The sequence below is a fragment of the Callorhinus ursinus genome, unplaced genomic scaffold, assembly GCF_003265705.2.
Source record: "Callorhinus ursinus isolate GAN/ISIS: 27379988/994484 unplaced genomic scaffold, GSC_fseal_2.0 scaffold2, whole genome shotgun sequence".
Taxonomy (NCBI): domain Eukaryota; kingdom Metazoa; phylum Chordata; class Mammalia; order Carnivora; family Otariidae; genus Callorhinus; species Callorhinus ursinus.
In genome coordinates this window covers 40,185,623-40,204,359 of record NW_027397064.1, presented here as the reverse complement: position 1 = coordinate 40,204,359, position 18,737 = coordinate 40,185,623, and the positions used below count along the sequence as shown (strand labels likewise).

The window sequence follows — 18,737 nt, the reverse complement described above, 5'->3', positions numbered from 1 at the left end:
TCAAAATTGTGCTGCAAAAGAATGAACAATTTGAAAAGCCCTGTGATCATTATATTTTTTTTGTGTAACTCATGTTAAAAATACTTGTTAATGAATTCAGGACCAAGTGCATATAATCACAGAGCACAAATTAAGACTTCTATTATCATTAATAGGAGTAAACACACAAATCAGTAGGAAAAATGGATCCTTATATTCTAAACTTTGAAGTTTATATGAGAAATAAATTAACCATAAAATTAGAATGCAGGCAGCTTTCTAAAGAAACGGTCTTAAAGGTATTCTAAAGTACTTAAAAGGCAATATTTCCTTAGGAATTTAAGCAAAAACACATAAGTTGAACAAGGGAATTTGAAAAATTGGGCAAGGTTTAGATTCCCATTAAAATTAACCTTTGCTTAAGTTTCCTGGAAAGTGAATTGGACTCACTGTAATTGCTACTATGCTATAATTAAAAGAACAGACAAATCCTCCATTTACTCCCTAGTCACCAAAAACCTAGATACACATTGATACTCTTTCCAAAATGACTATCATCATGATTACTTTCCCAGAGAGAGAAAACAAGGAATTATTTTGAAGAACATGGGGTGTAAAATAAAAGAAAGTAGATTAAAAATGCAGACAAATGTGCATGTTTAAAATTTTTACATTTTTAATCAGGAAGGATTTTTTTATTACATAGTCTTTTTAAAATTTTAATGTAGAGATAAATGTATATAGGAATGTGTAAAGTTCAGATATTGTGTTTCACAAAATATTTAGAAAAGAAGGGTCATGTAGAAGGATAAGATCCTAAGAATATGTGAACATTAACCCCTTCTGGAGTGACAATGTGAAAATAGAAATCTTAACATGAGCCATAAAACATTCTCAAGATTTGATTGCAGAATGTTAAGACCATGACCTAAAAGGCTGGCTATAATAAGTATATAGATATATGTTGTAAGTCATGGCTCACCTAGACTCTTATCTCTATTAAAAGTCAGAAATATTTTAAAACCTTATTCTAATTTAAATTTCTTCCATATATCATTTTAATGTGACCTAGAAAACTAAGGCGTACTTTAATTTCAAAACAGGTATGTTCAGGGTTTACTAGATCATATTTGAATCACTCAGTTCAGCGATGTACCTAGGATAACCACTGAAATAATTATAACAGAAGATATAGTTAAACAGCTGATACTGTCAAAACAGAAAGAAATCATTTAAAAAATTTATTTAATCTAGAAGAAGGAAAGAAGGAAAAAATAAAAAATAAAAATGATAGCAATGTTGCAGATATAAAACCAGAAGTTTTATCTTTATCATAGCAATTTTTAGAAACAATTTTTAAATTAAAATTTTTAAAGATTTTATTTATTTATTTGACAGAGAAAGAGAGAGTGGGAGCACAAGCAGGGGAAGCAGCAGAAGGAGAGGAAGAAGCAGGCTTCCCACTGAGCAGGGAGCCCAATGCGGGGCTCGATCCCAGGACCCCTGGGATCATGACCTGAGCCAAAGGCAGATACTTAACTGACTGAGCCACCCAGGTGCCTCAACTTAAAAATTTTTAAAAACAGATTTAAGTTAATAGCAAAATTGAGAGGAAGGTACAGAGATTTACCATATATCCCCTGCCCCACACGTGCATAATGAGTCTCATTATTAACATCCCAAACAGAGCATTACGTATGTTACAATTGATAAACCTGCATTGACACCCAAGTCCATATTATACATTATGGTTCACCCTTGGTGTTGTACATTCTATGGGTTTAGACAAATATATAATGACATGTATCCACCATTATAGTGTCATACAGAATATTTTCGCTGCCTTAAAGATCCTCTGTGCTCCACCTATTCATCCCTCCCCATACCCCCAACTCCTGTTAACTAATTACTGACTTCATAGTTTTGCCTTCTCCAGAAGGTTGTACAGGTGGAATCATATAGTATGTAGCCTTCTCAGATTGGCTTCTTTCTTTAATAATATGCACAATTGCTTCTTTCACTTAGTAATTTGAAGTTTTCTTTACATCTTATCATGGCTTGATAGCTTTCTCCCTCTCTCTCTCTTTTAGTGCTGAATAATAATACTCCATTGTTGAGATGTACCACTGCTTATTTATTCATTCACTATTGCAGGACATCTTTATTGCTTCCCAGTCTTAGTAAATGTAAATAAAGCTGTTATAAGCAACCGTTTACAGGTTTTAAGATGGATAATACCAAGGAGAACAATTGTTGGGTCATATGGTAAAAGTATGTTTCATTTTATAAGAAATCACCAAATGGTCTTTAAAAATTGCTTTATCGTGCTGTGTTTCCAGTAGCAATGAGTGAGAGTCCATTGCTCCAACTTCTCATCGGCATTTGTTATTACAAGTGTTCTGAATTTAGGCCATTCTAATAGATATGGAGTGGAAACTCATTTTTGTTCTGATCTGACATATCATGTAGAGCTTCTTTTTGTATGTTTGTCATCTTTGGTAAAGTGTTAAGTATTTTGACCAATTATTAACTGGGTTGTTTTCTTATTATTAAATTTTAAGAGATTTTGTATATTCTGGATAATGGTCCTTTATCAGATGTGTCTTTGCAAATATTTTGTCCCAGTCAGTGGCTTGTCTTCTCATTCTCTTGACATTGTCTTTTGTGGAGTAGATATTTTCAATTTTACTGAAGTCCAGCTCATCATTCTTTTTTACACAGATTGCATCTTTGGTGCTGTGTTTGAAAAGACATTACAATACCCAAGACCATCTTGGTTTTCTCCTGTGTTATCTTCCAGAAGTTGTATGGGTTTACATTTTACATTTAGGTCCATGATGCATTTTGAGTTATTTTTTTGTGAAGTGTGTAAGATCTGTGTCTAGATATTATTATTATTATTAGCATTTGGGTATCCAGTTCTTCCAGCATCATTTATTGAAGAGACTACCTTTGCTCAATTGTACTGTCTGCTTCTTCATCAAAGATTAGTTTACTATATTTAAAGGGGTCTATTTTGGGGTTTTCTATTCCATTCCATTTATCTATTTGTCTATTCTTTTGCCAATACCACACTGTCTTTATTATGGTAGCTTTATAGTAAGACACAAAATCAGGTAGTGTCAATCTCCCAAGTTAGCTGTTCTCCTTCAATATTGAGTTGGCTATTCTGAGGTCTTCTCTCTTCATATAAACTCCTTCAATATTGAGTTGGCTATTCTGAGGTCTTCTCTCTTCATATAAACTTCAGAGTCTGTTTGTTAATATCTAAAAAAAAAACCCTACTTGCTGGAATTTTAATTGAGTTGCACTGAATTTGTAGATCAAGTTGGGAAGAACTGACATTTTGACAATATTTTGTCTTTCCATGAATATTTTCATTTTAGTTTTTTGATTTAATTCAGAGTTTTATAGGTTTCCATATATAAATCTTCTACATATTTCATTAGGCTTATACCTAAGTATTTGATGTCTACTACTCTATTAGAAATAATATAGATACTCTTTTCATTTGATTAATGTTAGCATGGCATATTTTTCTCCATCCATTTATTTTTAATCTATGTGTTTCTTTATATTTAAAATGCATTTCTTATAGACAAACATAGTTGAGCTGTGTTCTTGATCCACCCTGACAATCTCTTTTAATTGGTGCATTTAAACCATTGGCATTCAATGTGATTATTGCTATAGCTGGATTAATATACAACACATTTATTTTTTTATTTTTTTTGAAAGCTCGCAAATAAGCAATTTTATTCCTATCCATGATTGCAGACATTTACAAAACCATAACATCTGAGTTCACCTTAAAAAATAACTTATATAAAGCAGTGATATACACAGCACAAAATAGTTCAGGGAGGGGCAGGAGCAACTTTTAATAATTAAAATGTAAACGTGAAAAAAAGGATGGAATAAAAGTCCCTACTTATTTCTACTTAAGATGTCATGTAATAATATTTTACAATGTCCTGTGGGTCAATGTATGTATGTGCATATGTCCATATAACATACACATATACAATACATTCTCTTTCCCACACATTTATATACACAAAATTATTTGCAGTTCAGTTTAGGGCAATTCTAATATGCCGCTCTGTACAGTTGTTTGAATCATGTTTGGACCCACTTTCTTCAAAAAATAGGGGAGAGAGCAGGAAATAAAAAGGTTGGTTGGTGTGACTGAGATTCCTTTGTTTAACTGTACACTGTGATGAATAATTTTCTTCCGTAGTAGTTCTGTGAAGGGCTGACTCACTGTGGTTTTCATGAGGAGACTTGGTAATGGATCACACACTCATTGTCATGCTAGGGGAGTAACTCTCACTCTGAAAAGGATTTAAGAAATTTCCCCCCATTTCGCCATCATCCCTTGGAGGGCCCGGTTGATTACTCAGGCTCATATTATTGGAAGAATTCTTGGAAATACTGTCCATATCTCCTGAGCCTAAAGAGCCATTCATGTGATGTGACTCCATTCCTCCTAATCCACCCATGGGACCATCTGACCCGGGGCCCATTGGAAAATTAGGCCTGTTAGGTCCAGGAGGTACTGCATTCATTAAAGTATACATGTTGTCTCCAGAGTTGGTTGTATCTGCTGGACTAGGCATGATGGGTGTTCCTGGTGGCCCTCCACTTCCTGGAGGACCTACATAATTCCCAGGAGATGCTGAAGAGTATGGTATTGAATTGGCATTTGTTGGGTTTGGCCAAGGTCTACCACCACCTGGACCCTTGTTCATTCCAGGCATTCTGGGGCCACCTAAAGCATTCGGGGGGGTCTCATTGCACCTCCATAGTTCTATGGTCCTAAGGGCACCATTCCTCTTGGAGGAGTCATTCTCTGCATTGCCCCACCCATATTTGGACGTCCTTGTTGTTGGGTTGGGTCCATTCCACTTGGAAGTAATGGCTGACTTCCTGGGACACCTCCAAGTGCCTGGTAGGTATCCTCAGTGGGGGCCTTGGACCTCCAGGGTACCGAGGTGACATAAAATGCTGAAAGAACCCTGGTGGTACAGGACCTACTGGCATGCCATCTCCTGGGGGAACGTTTCCTAGCACTGGGCTGGGAGCTGCTGCAGCGCTATAATCATGGAAGGCTTTTGCTTCACTTGAATGTTCTCATGTTTCCCGTCTTTCTGGAGCTGCACAGTAGAGATCCCAAAATACACACCACCAAGAATGTAAGAATCCTGGTGGTTCCCCCAATGTGATGTTTTTTTTTCTCATCTTATCTCTGATAAAAATGTTTGGGCCGATTTCTGAGCTCCTACATGAGCAGATATTCATATACATAGAGTGTTAATTTCTCCCGGGCCTGGCTGTTGGACGGGATGGCACTGCTGTTACTCTTGCCTTTGCTGTACACGCTTGTGCCGAGAGCAGCTCCCACTGTCACGCACCTGTCAACCCATCACAGCCTCCCCGGGAACAGCCCCGTCCCCATGGCGACCCACGCAGCCACCCCCACTATTCAATATACAACACATTTATTACTGTTTTCTCTCTGTTCTATGTTCCTATTTTTGTCTTCCAATCTTTTCCTGAATTTCTGGTTTTAATTGATACTTTATATGATTCCATTTTCTCTCCTTTCCTAGTATGTCAGTTATACTTTTATTTTTTATTTTTATTTATTTATTTTTTTTTACTTTTTTTAGTGGTTGCCTTAAAGTTTGCACTATATATTTAATCTACGCACACTTTCAAATTACACTATACTGCTCATGGGTAGTATGAGAACATTAGAATAACAATATAATCCTAATTCTTCCCTCATGTTCTTTGTATCATTGCTGTCATTCATTTTTTCATATATAAACATACATAAACATATAAATATATATGCACACACATACGATGTATACATAAGCACATATATTGGATACAGCGTTGCTATTATTTTGAACAAACTGTTATCTGTAAGGTCAATTAAGAATAAGAAAAATTAAAGTTTTTATTTTACCTTCACTTACTCCTTTTCAATACCCTTTTCTTTTTCCCCTTATGTAAAAACTGGTTTCTGACATATTAATTTCTTTGTCTCTAAAGAACTCTTTAAAACATCTCTTGAAAGGTAGGTCTACTGGCAATAAATTCTCTCAATTTTTGTTTGATAAAGTCTTTATTTCTCTTTCACTTTTTGAAGATAATTCCATATACAGAAACCTAGTTTTTTTTTCTTTCTCAACATTTGAAATATGTCATTCCACTCCTTCTTGCTTGCATGGTTTCTAAGAAGAAGTAGAATTTAATTTTTATATTTATTTATCGATATTTTTTTCTTCTGGCTTCTTTCAGGAATTTTTCTTTGTTTTTGATTTCCTGTAATTTGAAAATGATATGCCTAGGTGTAGTTATTTTGGCATTTATGTGACTTGGTCTACTCTGAGGTATGCAAGATAGCATTTACATTTTACATTTAGTACAAACTTTTATCCAATTTATATATTTTCCACATCTGATATTAATTTGGAGAAATTCTCAGTCATTATTATTTTAAATATTTCTTCTCTTTTCTCTCTTTCGTTTACTTCTGGTGTTCCCATTACATGTGTGTTATGGTATACCTTTTATAGTTGTCTCACAATCTTTGGATATTCTGTTCTTTGTTTTCTTTGTTTTTTTCTCTTTTGATATACCTTATAATTTTTTCTTGATAGTGGGACATGATGTACTAGGTAAAAAGAACTGCTATAAATAAGTCTTTAGTAATTTGGTGGCGAGGTGGAGGGAGATGGGAAGCATTCTACAGACCCATGGTGAGATCTCAGTCTTTTATGGAACCATGATGATGGCCAGTGAACTTCACAGGTGTTTCTCATTCTGCCCCACCCCCCGCCCCAAACTCCCCTGCTTAGGTAGGACAGAATGGCTAGAGTATGCTGGAGTTGGGTATTTCCCCAACCCGATGTCAGTTAGCTTCTGATAATACCTCAGTAGGCTAGGTTCTGATTAACTATTTTCTCCTGAGGGCAGGCCTTGTTAAGAACAGCTGCTTTGTGTATTCCAAAATGGTTCCTTACCTCCTCCCTCTGCTGGAAGTACAAGGGGATTTTTCTGATATTTACTGTGAGAATGTTATAGAGTTCCTAGAGGTAAATCTTACAAAATAGTGGGTTCCCTTTGGACTTTTAACTCTCAGAGTTGTCCACACTGAGCCTCCAGCAAACTCAGTTACCATTCAGGTTTTCCTATACTAATACTGGTTTCCATGGAGGTTTCTGCTAGTGAGTCTCAGCTTTGGTAAGTATAGAATCTTTGTATGCATCTGGATTCTTCCATCTTGGGGGCAGAAGTTTACAGGGCATCCTCACTTTTCTTGTTGATCCCAGAAAAGTTGTTGATTTTGTAGTCTATTCATCTTTTAGCTTGTTGTTAGGATGGAGTGCTAACTTCTAAATTGCTTAAGGTCACAACTGGAAATCAGAAGTCTGTCATTGTAGTTTCAAATTGAAACTCTCAGGCAAAATTTTGAAGGATTCAATATATGTGTTATTTCATTTAGATAAATGCAATCATGGTGATCAGAAAGAGTAGTGCTCCTACTGACAATGTAAGGTTAGTTAGAATCCTTAGCCCTTTTCCCAAACCTTGATATGCAACCCTGGAAGGATTGTCATAAAGGGTTGGGTTTAATTAAAACTTAAAAAAAAAAAAAAGTTCTAGGACCTTGTTTGTTACCATGTAAATATTTATTTTTCAATTAAAATCATTAGGATTTAAATTTAACTTATAATAATTTTGAATAGCCTTTCATGATCTATAGATCTAGATCTAGATCTAGATCTAGATCTAAATCTAGCCTGCTTCTCCCTCTCCCCTGCTTATGTTCCCTCTCTCACTGTCTCTCTCTGTGTGTCAAATAAATAAAATCTTAAAAAAACACAAACAGTCTTCTAAGTCAGATAGGAGAACAGGAGTCACAAAAAATACATGAAGTGCAGTCTTTTATACTCACCTATGTAGTTACTTTTACCAGTGGGTTTTTTTTTTTTTTAATTTCTTCAAAAATCTTGAGGTGCTATCTACAGTCTTTTCATTTCATCTCAAAGGGCTTGCCCCCCCCCCTTTTTTTGGTATGGTTCCTCTGCTAGTGACAAATTATCTCCATTTTTGTTTATTTAGGAATGTCTTAATTTCTCCTCATGTTTGAAGGATAGCTTTTCTGGATATAGAATTTTTTTAAAGATCTTATTTATTTACTTGAGAGAGAAAGAGAGAGAGAACAATAAGGAGGAGAGGCAGGCTGAAGGAGAAGTGGACTTCCCGCTGAGCAGGGAGCCTGATGCAGGGGTTCGATCCCAGGACCCTGGGATCATGACCTGAGCTGAAGGCAGATGCTTAACTGACTGAACCACCAAGGAGTCCCTTGGATATAGAATTCTTAATTGATAGTATTTTTCTTTCAGCACTTTGGATGTGTCATCACACTGCTTTCTGGCCTCATGATTTCTGACAAGAAGTCAGCTGTAAATCTTACTGAGGGATCCTTTGTACTACAATCATAGTTTTTCTGCTTTTGAAATTCTTTGTTTATATCTTTTAGGGGTTTGATTATGAAGTTTCTTGTCAGGGACCTCTGAATTTATTCTATCTGGAATTCGTTAAACTTCCTAGATGTGTAGATAAATTTTTAAAAATCAAATTTGGGATGGTTTTAGACACAGGTTCTTAAAAATGTTTTTCTGCTTTTTTTTTTTCTCTTCTCTCCTCTGGACCTTTCATTATGCATCTTTGGTAAGTTTGACGGTTTACCTCAGATCTCTGATGATCTATTTATTTTTACCTATTCTTTTTTATTTATTTTCTTCAGACTGGAAAGATCTTGACCTATCTTTGAATTTACTAGTTCATCATTGTGTCAAGTCTGCTGTTGAGCCCCTCTAATGACCTTATTTTTCAGTTATTGTTCTTGCTAAATCCAGAATTCCTATCTGAGCAGTTTATTAATTTCTTTCTCTCTTTTTTTGCATTGTATATTTGATGAGTTGTCATTTTCATACTAGCCATTAGTTTATTAGACATAATTTCCTTTAGTTGTTTGAATATATTTAAGCTAGCTGATTTAAGATCTTTGTTAATAAGCAACATTTTTACTTTGTCATGGAGAGTTTCTATTGACTGCTTTATTATTTTTTTTCTGTGCATGAGCCATTTATTACTGTTTCTTTGTGTGTCTTATAACTGTTTTCATTGAAATCTAGACATTTAAAATAACATAGCATGGGAACTATTAAAATCAGTCCATTCTTGGTTTGCTGTTGCTGGTTACTGTTATTGATGTTTATTTTGTGACTTTCTGGACTACTTTTATAAAATCTATATTTTTTCTCATATGTGACCACTGAAGTTCTTGCTCAGTTAGGTAATGACTGTACAGAGATTTCCTTTAACACACTGTGCCATCCTCTGTTGAGGAGTTCTGTTTATATGTGGGGGCACATCTTCACTGATCTGGCAGTTTATAGTTCTGTCTTAGCCTTTACTTCCTCCTTTCCTAGGAAATCAAAGTAAGCCAGAGGCAAAAGATTAGACACATCTCCTGAATTTCCTGAGTATGTACCTTTACCTGTACATGCATATAATGTTCTAGATCCCCAGAAGGATGTCAGAGGTTTCTAAAGCCCTACATGGACATCTCACTTCCAATATTTTCTTCTTAAGATTTTTGGTGAGATTCTTGTTTCCCCAACCGATATTGCAGCCAAAAACAGCTGAAATGTAAACAACTCCTGCTTTTTTTGTTTGTTTTTGCTGTGGCGAATGGTTTTTCTCACTAAGTGAACTCTGAGTTAGGTTAAGTAAAGAAAAACCTTGTGAATGAGGCTTTTCAGGAAGCTGCTAAACAGATCAAATAGTGACAATTCTCAGAGGATAGGGCCTTTAGGGGAGCTTCGAGCCAATTTTTTTTGCCCTCTAGTGGCCCTCAGTTTGCTGGTTTTCATACCTACCATGGTTTAGAGGTTGCTGGTTTCAAGGCTTCCAGACAGCTAAGGAGAGGGAGATGGGTATAGAGCAAGCAAAATATCGCAAGTTTCACTTTCTTTTAAAAACCAAGGATCAGGCAATTTCTTATATAAGCCCTCCTTGTATTGTTGCAACGCTTTGGTTAAGACTCAGAGTTGTATAAAAAGTTGATTTTAGAATGTTTGCTACTGTTCTCAGGGCTTTTATGGATGAATAATTTATGGAAGTTCTTATTCTGCCATTCTTACTAAGTGATTCTTCTGTAAGAGATACTGGAAGAGCCAGATTAATATCCTCTAAAATATGTTTGCATGTACTAAATCACCATTTTAAAGTTTTATGAAAATAACAAGCTTGATGGAATCGATAGCAACATAGCAAGAAAGGATTATAAATAGTATGTCTAGAATAGAGAATGATGAAGGGCAACCCCACCCTAGTTCGCGGGAATTATTAGATGGTGCTAAGTGATCATTGGCTCTTCTGACTCTCACTGAAGAAGAATGAGATTAGAAAATGAGGTTAGAAGAATAAGAGGGGACAGGAGCTGTGAGAATGGCTATCGAAGAAAGAAATATCTTACCTAGAATGGCAGAGTTCGCTGCTGCTGTGTAAGAAGCTTCTTGTAATGGAGGGGTAGAGGTTGAAGCTGAGCACCACTTCCACAAACCTGCTCAGTCGCCTTGAAGAGACCTGGGATCTCCCAGCCATACAAACTCTAGACCAAGTCAGACTGAGGAAAAAGAAAGATCCTTGTTCCTATTTCCTCTGGTGTTTCTGCCCCTAACGCTGAAGGGCAGAAGGTAAGCCTTAAAAATAACAGAAAAGATATCCTATTGCCAGACATATCCTCTTTCTTATGTCTTATTTATACCCCCCTCCCCACTCCCTACACACCCTAATAGGGCACTGACCTAATTTTAGCCTTCTTTGGAGGAAGGAATATGAAGCTTTTTCAGAAATATGTGAACAGGAGTTTAAAATAAAGTGATTTCTGTTTTAATAACCAAATGTAACCACAGATTTAATAAACTGCTCAGATATTGCTTAGAACAGAGAAGGGTGAAAGTAGTGATTAAAAGAAAAATAAAATCACTGCATGATTTGTTTTACAAAATTAAGAATTTTTACATAACGCAGATATAGAAATAAAGAAGAAAAACATTTTAGGAGTAACTTTTCTATCATTTATTCTGTTTTCAATGATATCTTCCAATTTATGCACATGAAAATTATTTAAGCTCCATTCATATTTTGTGATATTTATGAATTTAAACATATTGTGGTGTTTCTAAGGTGCTACACTGTAAAATGTATGAAAATAATTACTTATTTGAGTTTAAAGAATGAGATAAAAATGATTAAAAATTTTACTTATTTCCCTGTGAACTTGGTTTTATTAAAAAAAGGGAAAAGTATGACCATTTTGAAGTAAAAAAGGCAAATCAGTAGCTTTTATATATACATAGTAATTTTAATTAGAAATTATAATGGAAATGGAATTCTATTCATAAAAACAACAAAAACTATAAAATACTTTGAAATAAAAATGATATAAGGGAAATATATGAAGAAAAGAATTAAAAAAAACAGAGAACAAGCATAAAACTGTATGTCTAGATATGTGTCTTATATGTTCTAATGAAGTAAATCAATATGCTGAATGTCAAAAAATTTTTAAGATGTATTTGTAGATTAAATGAAATCACAATCCAAACCCATCAAGTGTTATACTCAAATTTACATAAGTAATGCACTGCTTCTCATTTTTATGTTTCTTTATCTCATTTATCTGAAACAGTTTCGTTACCTCAATATGAAGGGTAGAAGCCATTTAATTTGTAGGCTGCCCACAATATTTTTTAGTCTAAAGTTTTTTCATAATTCTATTCAGATTGTGCATATTTGGCAGGATTGCCACAAAAGTGATGCTCTGTCCTGCTCTGTGTTTTGGTGGAAGCACATCAAAGAAATATGACTGAAGACAAAAAGGAAAACATATATACAAACATGTACAATAGCCACAGACCCAGTGTGGTAACAGTACTGAAGTTAAATAAAGATGACTAGAAATAACTATGGTAAATATGTTCCAACTTAGAAAAAGTAAGACCAAATCGAAGAGACAGAAAATTTTAACACATCATTAGAATTTTAAAAATTAAGTGAATTTTTTAACTAGGAAAATAATAACATTGGAAATTATGAACTCAGAAGATAAGCTAAAGAAAAGATCTGACCTATCAGATCACAAGATGATTAAATGGAAGACAGATCAATAGAAAATATGCAAACTAAAATGTATGAATAAAATATAGGAAAAAGAAGAAAAAAAGAGCAGAAAAGACAGAACACAGGGGAAATTTTTTCCACACATGAAATTAGAGTCCCAGAAGTAGAGGTAAGAGAATGGTGCAGAAGAAATATTTGATAATATAATCACAAAGAATTTTCCAAAACTGCTGAAATAGATCAACTCAAAGAATCAAGAACATATGGGAATACCAAATCAATCAATAAAAAGCATACCATGGTACAACTCTTCTCAGTGTTTAATCCCAGGACCTTCATCAGCAGCATTGTCAGCAAATTTGTTAGAAATACAAATTTTGGGGCCCAGCCTCAGTCATGCTGAATCAGAAATTCTAGAGGTGGGGCCATACAATCAATGTATAAACAGGCCTTCCATGTGACTGTTCCAGAGCTACTGCCATATTAAATCTAACGAAAATTAAAACAGAGAAAACAAATTTGAACAACAGCAGAGGAAAATAATACAAATATAAAGTAAGTTAAAAATAGACAAATATTTCCCCAAACAATAGCAATTTTAATATGTATTGCATTTTCTAATTGCTAAATATGCAAGTGATAGAGCAGATGACTACATATCTAACAATGCATCAATGTTGTAGAAACAGTCCATGCAGATTTAATATTTACATATATGATTAATGTTAGCTTTAATTATATGACTCTTTTTTGCTTTAGAGAATAATGTTTTGACTTTTATGTATAGCCCTTTTTTAAACATCCTGGTAAGACTTTTTGATTAAAAAAAAATGGGAGTACCTCTGAGGTGAGAATGCCACTTAAAATTTTTTTTTCTTTAAATTTTTAAATGGGCAATTTATCTCTTTGAAAATATTTGTATGGGCATTGGTCCTAATTTTCATAAAGCCTGAACCACTGGATGTTGCACTTTTGAATTTCAGCTTTTATATGCATGGAAAACTTAACTGAGTTCATACATAAATTATCAGGGATAAATCATCGGGGATTAACTTAAAACCTAAGCAAATATTTTAATTATTTTATGATGATATGAATATATATTATTGAAATTTATATTTTATCATTTACAAGTAGCAAAAATATTGCTTAGGCTAAAACCTTGTTTTCCAATATGGCATTAAGATAAAAATCAATCCAAATTAGGCATTGAAGCCTCACTTTTAGGGTAAACTTCTTAGGCAAAAAATAATTCTCTTATTTGACACAAGTTATTTATATTTAAGTGGGAATTTGAACCATCTCAAACAGTATTTGAATTGTCAACATTAATTGTGATTACCTATTGCTTTTGTTGTGAATGGGAAAGAAAGCTGGCTGTGTTTTGCTTTAATCTGACCTTCACATGAAGAATTAAGGGAAGAAAATTTGCCTTCTACTAATTTCAGGTTTTTCAAGCTGTGGTTAAGAGCTGACCATCAAAAGAAAATTGATTTTGGTGACATTTAATTTACCTAAATTCAATAGTGTTGTCCTTTAAAAAAATAGACTATTTTGTTCTAAGAAACATTTTGAAAGTTATTAAATCTTTAACATAGTGTTTGCTTGTACACCCATTCATGTGTATGTGGGGGGGGGCATAGTTGTGAAAAAGCTAAAGTAAAACAAAAATGAAAAAAACATTCTCAGATATGCTTAATATTCCACTTTTTAGAAGATCATAGGGATACTAATAGCTTCCCTAAATCTAAGAGAAAAAGAAGAAAGGGGGTATATGTCTGTATATGTATCAATGTAAATATGTATATATTTGTTAGGCAGATTATGAATCCAATTGTGACTTGAGTTTGTAGAAAGCATATTGCATATATAGCATTTGGAATTTTTGATAACTATGTTTGAATAAAATTTTTCTTTTAAATCAAAAAATTATATTTTAGAGATTGAAGGGTTTGGATATATTAGACCACCTATTCCCAGTTATTTCACTGCATAGAAAAAATAAGATTAAATGACTCCAAATTTTTTACTGGAATCCAATGTGAAATGTTAGATGTTATGTTAATATTTAATTATTATTATAATTATTAAACAGTTATTTGAGGCAAATTTCAAACACGTTCTCAAATTCCTTGACTCTCCTTCCATCAAGAGTTGAAGTCTATATACCTCCCCTTGAATCTGAGCAGGCTTGGTAGAGCAGAGGTGGGGCCCAGCAATCTGTATATTAACAGGCTTTCTAATTGGTTGCTTGAGAAACACCACCATGATAGATTAGTGTTGACAGTGTAGGGTGAGGTGATATCATGCAGCTTCTAAGTTCAGCTCATATAAATCCTTATATTTTCTAGCTGATTGCCTTGAAATGTTTGCTCTTTGGACAGTTCCTCTGGGATTTCCCTCTTGCCACCTACTACCCAACCATTAAGATGCCACAGACATAGAGAGAGGTTATGTATCAGTGCTCTAGTAGATAGTCTTCGCTGAGTCTTGCTTTTTAGTCATCCCAGCTCATGTGTCAGATGTGAATGAAGATTCCATTCTCCAACTCTTCAAGCATCACCAAGATGCTCAAATCTTCTTAGTTGAGGCCCCAGATATTATGAAGCAGAAATCAGTCACCCCTGCTATGTTCTGTTCAAATTTCTGATTCAGAATCTTCATGGCATAATAAAATAGTTTTCCTTTGTACCACTCATTTTGAAGAATGGTTTGCTATAGAGTGATAGATGAACTGGTGAAAGCACCTAAAAATATAGGATATTATTTCATGCATTGAACCTGAATACCAGTATTACTAACTTTGGGGCAATGCAGCTAAACTGTGAAAAATCTTACTTCAGCAAAATCAACCTACTTGAAAAATTTAAAAACACTGAAAATGAGTCAAATTGTAGACTTAATTGACAAAGTGCTGATACTCACCTAAATGACACAGAATTCAAAACATAAACAACAACAAAAAAGATTTTGAATAATAATACTGAGAAATAGTATAACTTGGAGTTTCCAAGAATGAGTTTGGGAATTAAGAATGCCTGAAGCACAAACTGTTCTGGGTATAGCGTCATCCTCTTTAAAATAGGACTGATGACAGTATCTATATTTATAGGAATTTTTACGATTACAAAATGAGACAATAGGTGTAAAGCATTTAGATTACTATCAGGCATTTATTAACACTCAACACATAAGCCATTATTGCTTTTTACCCTGGTTTAGTAGATATGTTATTTTCTGCCTTCTTGTTTATATACATTCCTTCATCCTAATTCTCCTAAAAATTTTTATTAACAAGATATTAATTTATCTCCACTTACTGACAAGGAAACAGTATAGTAAACTTAAATATATATCCCAAAGTTAAACAGCTGATAGTTCACCACACAATTCAAATAATTGCACTTCAGTGTTCAATAGGAGTGTTTTATGTATACTTCTCATTTTGTCACACAAAATACTATAAAGATGTGTACTCACTAGTCAATACTCAATAAAATTAATATTTTTATAGCTTTAACAAGGACATTCTTATGTGAAAATGGCTTTTTGTTTCCTGTGAGTGCATAGAGGTTAAAAAAAATATAATGCCTACAAGTACAAAGTGTGACACTGCTTTCATTTAGGCAGTTTTACCCACTTTGATTTCTTGGGCATATAGTCAGAAGTGGAATCGCTGGATAATACAGTAATTTTATTTTTAATTTTTCAAGTAACTGCAATGCTATTTTTCACAGTGGCTATACTATTTGGATTCCCATCAGCAGTACACAAGTGTTCCAGTTTCTTTACATCTATCCTGGAGAATGACTTATGTACACTTGAGAAGACTGTGTATTCTGTTGTTGGGCAGAGTGTTCTGTATATATCTATTAGATCTAGTTGGTTTATTGTATATTTCAAGTCCTCTATTTCTTACATCTTGTTTTCTGTCTGTTGAGAGTGGTGTATTGAAATCTGCTATTATTATTGTTGAACTATCTGCTTCTCCCTTCAATCCTGTCCATTTTTGCTTCATATATCTTGAGGGTCTTTTATGAAATACATAAATTTTTATAATTCTTATATCTTCTCTCTGTACTGAAACTTTTACTAATATATCTACTTCCTTGTCTCTTGTAATTTTTTTTATTTAAAGTCTATTTTTCCTGACATTGGTATAACATTTCCTGCTCTCTTTTGGTTGCTATTTGCACTGAATATCTTTTTACTCCCTTTTATTTTTAACCTATTTGTATCTTTGGATCTGAAGTGAGTATGTTGTAGACAGAAGACAGTTGGGTTACTTTTTAAAATCCATTCTTCCAATCTCTACCATTTGATTAGAGAGTTTAAACCATTTATATTTCTAGCAATTACTGATAAGGAGGGACTATGTTCAGTTTGCTCCTTGTTTTATATATGCTTTATAGATTTTTTGGTCTTACTTCCTGCATTACTGTCTTCCTTTTGGTTCAGTTGAGTGTTTCTAGCAGAATTTCATTTTCTTCTCATTTCTTTTTGTGTACATTCTATAGTTATTTTCCTTGTGGTTACCTAGGAATTACAGTTAACATCCTAAAGTTAAAACACACTAATTTGAATTTATTCCAACTCAATTTCAACAACATAAACATTCTGCTTCTATAGAGCTCCATTCCCACCTCCATTTACTTATTGATACCACAAAATTTCATCTTTATATATTTTATGTCCAAAAACAGAGTAATAATTATTTTTATGTATTATTTCCTAAAAGCAAAGATGAAAAAAAATGGAGTTGTAAACCAAAATTAAAATACTAGTTTTTTAAATTGTCCACTTACTTTTATCACAAATCTTTATATATTCTCCCAGTTAAGTTTTTCTTTATTATCCTTTCATTTCAACTTGAAAGACTCCCTTCAGTTTTTCTTACATGACAGATCTAGTGGTAATAAACTCCCTTAGCACTTGTTTATCTGAGAATGTCTTAATTTCTCCCTAATATTTGAAGGGCAGTTTGCCAGATAGAGGGTTTTGGTTGATAGAGGGTTTTTTTTTTTCCCTTCAGCACTTTGAATATATCAACCCATTGTCTTCTGACATCCAAGGTTTTTGATGAGAAATATGATGAATATTTTATATGGGATCCCTTGTATGGAATGAGATGGCTTCTTTCTTTTAAAATGATATCTTTGTTGTTGGCTTTTCATGGTTGGATTATAATGTGTGTTGGTATAGGTTTCTTTGAGTTTATTCTGCTTAGGGTCTATTGAGCTTTTTTGATGTTTATATTCATGTATTTTCTGAAATTTGGGAAGCTTGGGGCCATTCTTTCTTCAAATGATCTTTCTGCCCCTTTTTCTCCTCCTCTGCGACTCCCACAATACACATGTTGGTCTTTTTATGGTTTCATAAAGGTCTTCTTAGGCTCTATCCACTTTCTTTCAGTCTTTGTTCTTCTGTTTTTCAGGCTTCATAGTTCCAATTGTCCTATCTTCAAACTCACTGATTCTTTCTTCTGCTTGTCCAAATCTAATTTTGAGTCCCTCTAGTGAATTTTTAATTTCAGTAGCATATATTTCAACTCCAGAATTTCTTTTTGGTTCCTTTTTGTGTATTCTATCTCTTTATGATATTTTCATTTTATTCATACATTGTTTTCCTGATTCCACATCTTCTTTTAGTCCTTTGAATATACAGTGTATTAAATATGTCTATAGAAAACCCACCATCTGGCATTTCTCAGGGATAATTTCTCTTTTTATTATTTTTTCCTTGTATGGGCACTACTTTCCTATTTCTTTGTGTGCCTTGTGATTTGTTTATTGACACTGAACATTTCAATTTTATAATATGATAATTCCAAAGATCAGATTCTTCCTTTTCCCAAGGTTTGCTTGGTTTTTTTTGTTTTGTTTTTTGTTTTTTGTTTTATATATATATACATTGTCTTTTTTTTAAATATTTTTTTGACTACTGTTTTTTTTTTAAGATTTTATTTATTTATTTGAGAGAGAGAGAATGAGAGAGAGCACGAGAGGGAAGAGGGTCGGAGGGAGAAGCAGACTCCCTGCTGAGCAGGGAGCCCCATGCGGGACTCGATCCTGGGACTCCAGGATCATGACCTGAGCCGAAGGCAGTCGCTTAACCAACTGAGCCACCCAGGCGCCCATACATTGTCTTTATGTCAAAGATAAGCCTGAGGTATATATATACTTAAGGCCTTCTGAGGTCTTTTCTGAATTTATGTGTTCATGATAATTTTAAAAATGTTCCTATATATGTAGTTGCTTTTGGATGTCCTACTCTTAAATGTCTGGATCCCAAAAGGAAGAAAGAGAAAAATGAATGGAGAAGATAGGGGTTTGGCCCTTTAAATTCTTTGAAAGATGCTTCAGTGAAAAAAGATGCTTGCAACAATGGCTTCCCCACTCTGTGCCTTTGTCTCCATGATCAGAAGCAGCAATCAGTGATCAGAACAAAGATCCCTGATATTTGGAAGTAAAGGTCCTTATTAGACACCTTGACTCTGGCAAGCTGTGTGCAACTACTCCATTAATGAAATAATCAATCAGTAATCA

At 34.0% G+C, this 18,737-nt stretch overlaps 1 pseudogene; it reads right to left on the bottom strand.

Annotated features, from left to right (window-relative positions):
- Positions 1–3,727: 3,727 nt before the first annotated feature.
- LOC112835759 (single-stranded DNA-binding protein 2 pseudogene) lies at positions 3,728–5,334 on the bottom strand (annotated as a pseudogene).
- Positions 5,335–18,737: the final 13,403 nt, after the last annotated feature.